The following is a 7066-nucleotide window of genomic DNA, read 5'->3' on the forward strand; positions in this document are numbered from 1 at the left end:
GGAAAAGAAATCATAAAAATTAACATGGAAATAGAAAACCAAATGCTGCATATTCTCATTTATAAGTGAGAGCATTCTACTTGATAAAGTTTCTTTTCTTTTCTTTTCTTTCTTTCTTTCTTTCTTTCTTTCTTTCTTTCTTTCTTTCTTTCTTTCTTTCTTTCTTTCTTTCTTTCTTTCTTTCTTTCTTTCTTTCTTTCTTTCTTTCTTTCTTTTTTTCTGAGACAGAGTCTTGCTGTGTCACCCAGGCTGGAGTGCAGTGGCTAGATCTCGGATCACTGCAACCCCTTCCTGCCGGGTTCAAGCGATTCTCCTACCTCAGCCTCCTGCGTAGCTGGGACTACAGGTGCGTTCCACCCTGTCTGGCTAATTTTTTGTTTATTTGTTTGTTTTGGTTTTTTAGTAGAGATGGGGTTTCACCATGTTGGCCAGGGTGGTCTCGATCTCCTGACCTCATGATCCGCCCTCCTTGGCCTCCCAAAAGCTGGGATTACAGGCATGAGCCACAGCACCCATTCATGATAAAGTTGTTTTTCATAAGGGCAAAGCTGAGCAGTTTTGAAAGCACTATATATGCCTACTGAAATTAAGCAAGTATGGAAATGGATGCCAGATAGAGAGAATTAGGTTTCTCACTGTTGGAATTGGAGGTTAGACTTGAGCAAATTGAAAAGGCTATAATTATCAATGCCTTAATGAATTAGAGCTGAAGAAACCAGTATGGAATGTTCAGATTTATATAGGTAAAAAGGTTTACATACAGAAATATTTATAGATATGTTTCTATTCATAGGTTATTATACACACATACATGCCTCTGCTCTGTCAGCTTAGAAGGCCTAGAAGAAACAATACTTGTTTTTCCACTCTCAGTCTTACTCAGCCTGGTCTCTTTTGCCAGGAAGACTCATTACATACAGTGCAGAAACAGACATGCTTAAATGCATTCACATGGAATGGGAGCCTATAAAGGATGATCAAACACATCTAATAAAGAATCAGATTTAACTTCTAGAAATCAAAAGAAAAAATGAGAGGAGTATGTTCTTTAAATGAAAAGGGAATATGGGTGGATAGGCAGGAAAACTCCCAATATACTTTCGAATACTAACTCACCACTCAGATGTACAAAGCCACCTAGTAAAGACAGAATATATGTGCCCCTCAGCATCCGGGATGGGGAAGCAAAGCAGTACCGAGGCTGGGAGGTGAAGTGCGAGCTCTCCGGAGAGTGGCTCGCTCACGCCATCCAGACCGTAAGATTTACTCATGAATCATTGACTGCCCTTGAAATTCCTAATGACCTGTTACAGACCATCCAGGATCTCATTTTGGATCTCCGAGTACGTTGCGTAATGGTCACATTGCAGCACACGGCGGAAGAAATAAAGAGATTGGCTGAAAAAGAAGACTGGATTGTTGATAATGAAAGACTGACTTCTCTACCATGTCAGTTTGAACAGTGCATCGTGTGTTCTCTGCAGTCACTGAAGGGGGTTCTGGAGTGTAAGCCGGGAGAGGCCAGTGGTCTTTCAACAACCTAAAACACAGGAGGAGGTTTGCCAACTAAGCATTAATATAATGCAGGTTTTTACACACTATCTGGAACAGTTGAGCATCAAGCCTGATGCAGCTATAGATACTACACATCTCTCTGTTGATGTTTCTTCCCCTGATTTGTTTGGAAGTATCCATGAAGACTTCAGCTTGACCTCTGAACAGCGCCTTTTGATAGTCCTAAGTAATTACTGCTATCTAGAACGTCACACCTTCCTAAATATCGCAGAACATTTTGAAAAGCACAACTTCCGGGGAATAGAAAAAATAACACAGGTTAGCATGGCCTCATTGAAAGAACTAGATCAAAGACTCTTTGAAAATTACATCGAGTTGAAAGCAGATCCCGCCGTTAGCTACTTAGAACCTGGAATTTGTGCAGGATATTTTGATTGTAAAGACTGCCTGCTTCCAACAGGTGTCAGAAACTATTTAAAAGAAGCACTGGTGAATATAATTGCCGCGCATGCAGAGGTGTTCACTATTTCCAAAGAACTGGCCCCTCAGGTACTGTTCAAGGTGACAGAAGCAGTTTCTGAAGAGCTCAGTCGACTGATGCGATGTGTTTCATCCTTCAGCAAAAATGGAGCTCTACAGGCAAGACTTGAAATGTGTGCTTTAAGGGACACTGTGGCTGTTTACCTGACACCTGAAAGCAAGTCAAGTTTTAAGCAGGCCTTGGAAGCCCTGCCCCAGCTTTCCAGTGGAGCAGATAAAAAGTTACTGGAAGAGCTCCTGAACAAGTTCAGGAGTAGCATGCACTTGCAGCTCACCTGTTTCCAAGCAGCTTCTTCAACCATGATGAAAACATAAATACTTGCCAAATAAAGGAAGTCCAGGAAAATAACAAGGCTAAGCACTAGCTTTTATCATTCTCACTCACTCTTAATTTGATGTGTGTCACTTCACATCCACGTGTTGCAGTCCCTGAGGCCCTGTATGTTATCTGTGATGCAGTGTGAGTGCCGGTCACTGTGTTACACTCACAGGTATTGGAGGGGGAGCCGCAGACTTCAGGGTCCCCTAAAGGAAAGAGCAGGCTCCGTGTGGACGGCCAAGTCCCTGCCCGCCGTTGCCCCCTCCTTCAGCAGGTTACTTTCTCTCTGCCACCTCTTATCCGGTGAAGGATCTTGCTCAGTAGCTGGAAGAATGCTGCTCACACACAGTCTCTTCTCTGAAACTTCAGGATGCTCTTTGGTCACCAGGCAGTGGGAGCTGTAGACCAGCCGCGTGCACTTGCCCCACATTCACTGCTGACTGGCTTTACTGGAATAGGTTCAGGTCACCGTGACTTCTCTCACAAATCAGCTGCCCGCCCAACTCCATCATACCGTTGCATCTGAAAACTGAGGAATTCTCTATTTGTAGTCGGCTTGTCAAGGTTTTCAAAATTTTCTAAGGTTATTTTAAAGTCTCCTTTTTTAAAAGCTAAAATTAATGTCCTCATCAATGCAAGTATTTTTAGAGCACAGTGTAGCCATGTACAGTTTCCCTTATTTAAAATAAATAAAAGTGTTGGTTCATTTGATGTATGGGGGAAATCATAGTAACTGGAAATGAAAGTTTAATCTTTTACAAATGTGCTTGATAAAGCTGTTAAGAAATACACAGAATATTGTCTTTCCTAAGCATGCTAACTGTTGTATCTAACTCAACTATGAGCTAAATTTAAAAACTACAACTATGAATGTTTGTGTTATTTTAAATATCTAGTGCAGCACATTCAGCCAATAAAGAATCTGCCTTTAATGTAAGTTGTAATTTACTTGAAAAAAAAAAGACAGAATATATATATGTCACATATACACACATATATATGAATATATATATATACACACAATCATAATTTAATGATGGAGTAATGCCCAGTTCAGTGCTTATTATCTCATCATGCTTTGCCTTAAAGAACAGATTCTCTCATTCTCATAAAGTAGATGGGAGTGGAATTCTGCTTCATTCATGGGAGACCTTTCAGATAATTGACTATTTCTGCTAGTACTGTTACTGTTATTAACTCTGGGTAAACATAATGTTCACCTATTAGTAAATAATACTCTTGCATTCAGAATTACAATCTATAAATCTCAGTTGTATAGTTTCTTCAAGAAGTTCTTGAATTAATCTTGTTCAAGCTCTTGAATTAAGCATGGAGATTCTAATTAATCCAACTAGTAGAAATAAGAATAATATAATTTCTAAAAAGAAAACAACAATCTTAAAGGAACAAGTTCCCCTGTAGCTCTAAAGCACTATTTTAATTTCTCTCTTTATATTAAAATTCAAAAGAGAGAGTATGCAAAAGCTTTACAAATCGCTCACATTTTTGATCCGTTTTAGTAAGAACTTGAAAAGAAGAGCAGTTAAAACAATAATGATTTCTATGCTTGTGTAACATTGGCTGTTTCTTGGAGATAATATTTTCATTCAATTATGTCTGCAAGCACCATAACTTCTATTGATGAACATGGATTGACATAGTTGTTTAAGCCTATAATGAACTAAATGTTACACAGAATACAATTTTCCTCTTCATTTACCTTAATTTATTCTAGTTGTAAATGCCATTGACTTCCATGATTACAGAATAAATCTCGCTGTAGGATCAATTACTACTGTTTAGAATAAAACTTCAGTTGCTTTTTAAATGATATCCACTGGGTATTCCATTTTAATTTAGCATAGCTTTTACAAAAATACTGGATCTCTAATGAATGACATACACGATTACATCTGAGCCGTTTTATACATAATTATTGAAATTATGATAAACTTATTTTTCCTTGCAATTCATTAATTTCACCATTTAAAAATATATACGTACCTAAGCATATACTTCCAGGGCTTATTATGTAGTTTACCTATTTGTGATTAGAATTTTTTTCTGCAAAATAAGAATGAATATTTCTTTATGTATGAAATTTTCTAATTGATTTTCTTCTCTTCTTGAGGAAGACCAAGATCATTTAACAACTTTTGTCATCACTAATTATAATTGAAATATTTTTATTGTTCCAAGTAAAATTAAAGTTAAAAAGCAAGTCAATTTTAAGGAAACAACCTTACATATATCTTTCACTTAATACAAATATGAACTTACACATATACAGTATTTTAAACAAATGGTTTTCAAACTTTTTAGTCTCCAAGTCACTTTACTCTGTAAATAAATTATTGTGGAGCAAAAAGGGCTTTTGTTGATAGGGTCGACATCTATCAATATTTACCATATTAAGAATTAAAGCTGAGAAATTTTATAAAAATATGTATGCATACATTTCATCAGCTTTAAAACCAGTGCCTAATCACATTGTCATTTTTGTGTTTTGTTCACTGAAAGAAAAAAGGCAATTTCAAACAACTGAAATGTTCTTGAGATCCCTGCACCACCAACTTGAGAATATTTGATCTACTTTAATGTAAACAGTAGTTTTATTAAACTCTAGTTTAACTTTGAATATGAATATGTCTATTAATTGTTATATGCTGTAGCATATCTATATATACTAAATCTTATAAAGTTTCAAATGACATTTTTCTTTACATAGTATCTCTAAAAGCACAATATATTGCTTTAAAATCACTTGTTTTTCTTGATCAGATAAATGTGACTAAGAAGGAGGAGGAACAGCTTTTGTTAAAGAAGATATGGTTTTAAACTTTGCAGAAATTTTAAACCTTACCCTCAGATGCTAAAGTGTGATTTTTAAATGCTATCATGATTATTGTTTTATCCATATAATTTTAAAACTTTAGTTACATGCCAACAGTTGTTTGTTGACAGATATCATTTACTTAAGTGTTTCTTCTGAACAAATAAAAAAAACCCTTCAAAATGTGATTATCAATTTTCTATTAAAATTTAGATTACATACTGTTAATCATTAGCTCAATGGATAAACTGCTAGTTTTGGAGAAAGAGAAAAAAATAAAACAATAATATATATTGGTATGTGTGAAATAAATATATGTAATGCCATAAATGTGTGTATATATGTATAGATATCTAGATGCAGATAGAGAGATAGATTATAGATAGATAGATAGATAGATAGATAGATAGATAGATAGATAGTTGTGATGTTTATACTAATGTAATGTAGAAAAATTAAATGCCTAACTGCTTTTAAGTAAATATATTTCTGTTCTATTACTGGTACCCTAAGTAACTGACATCGCTTTAACAATGGAATGAAGTAAAAGGCTTGTTTATTGAGGGAATATCAGGATTGCCAAATTTCTTGATAACAGGGATCAAAAATAAAGTGTTTTATAAAGGAAAGAGCAGAGATTATGAGAATATTTAAAATGAAACTGATAATTTAGACTGCGTGACAATTGGGCAGTGAAGAGGAAATAATATTTCAAATAATCTGATAGATGAGTAGACACTGGACAGTGCATAGATGGAATGGTCTTTCCTACAGAGAAAAAAGCTGATATCAGAGAGTATTTACATAAAGCTAACAAAAGTTGCCAATGACTAGGGTGAATAAGTTCAGAGTGACATAAGAAGAGACTGCAGAGGTGAGCAGATATTAGATATCAAAGGATTGTGGGTAAATTTTTTCTCTATATTTATATTAGAAACTATGTAACACTGTTCTCCTATGAAAAACAAATTGTATGTATTTGTAAACATGAAGGGTGACAAAATTATGAACTAACTGAAGATGTCAAGTGCAAACTAGGAACAAGACTTATCCGAGGCAAACTAATTCATAAGCTATGTTACATAAAATTGCTGTTGTCAGTGTGGTCATGACTGTAATTTAATATGCCCATAGTCTTTAATTGTACTCAAATTTATAGCCTATTTGTGGGAAGGGAGTAAAATATTTATTAGGGAATTAGGAAACAGACATTGGCTGAAGTATTAAAATATACAGAATATTAAATATACGGTAATTTTGTCATTTTACTCTTTTCTCAGAAAGCTGGCTTTTTCTTTTTAAGACTGTACAAACAAATCTAGTCTTTATTCATAAAATTCTAAAAAGGCATATTTATCAAAGTCTCTTTTCCCCTGGCTTCCATGCCTGGTGTACATGTATTCACAAACATGCTTAATACAGTGTTTATATCTATAATTATCCAGTTTGATCATTTTATCTAAACAGAAATAGATAAAAGTAAAATACTAACACTTGCTTTCATTACATTTGCATAAATGTCAAGTAGACCTACTAAACATCTATCAAGGCATACTACCTTGTAAGGGTGATTATCATAAGCTGACGTACAAAGGTTTTTTTAGAGCTGTGAAATTTTGACCGTCTTCCTAGTTCATGTTTATTCCCTTTGAAATACAGTATTGGCTGAAGTTTTTTGTCAGTCTTGATTCTTGCCACCAGGAACACAAAATTTTTTTAAAAGAAAAACTTTATCTGAAAAAAAATATTAACAGCTTAAATTATTTTTTTAAAAAAATACATAAAGGTCAATCACATGAATAAATAAAATAAAAGGGGGGAAGTAAAACAATTAAAAAAATAATTTTCATGAATCATTA

General features: G+C 34.7%; 1 pseudogene; it reads left to right on the plus strand.

The window, feature by feature from the left end:
* The first annotated feature begins 561 nt into the window (after positions 1-561).
* LOC105475826 (exocyst complex component 2 pseudogene) lies at positions 562-2902 on the plus strand (annotated as a pseudogene).
* Positions 2903-7066: the final 4164 nt, after the last annotated feature.

The sequence above is a fragment of the Macaca nemestrina genome, chromosome 4, assembly GCF_043159975.1.
Source record: "Macaca nemestrina isolate mMacNem1 chromosome 4, mMacNem.hap1, whole genome shotgun sequence".
NCBI classification, from domain to species: Eukaryota; Metazoa; Chordata; class Mammalia; order Primates; family Cercopithecidae; genus Macaca; species Macaca nemestrina.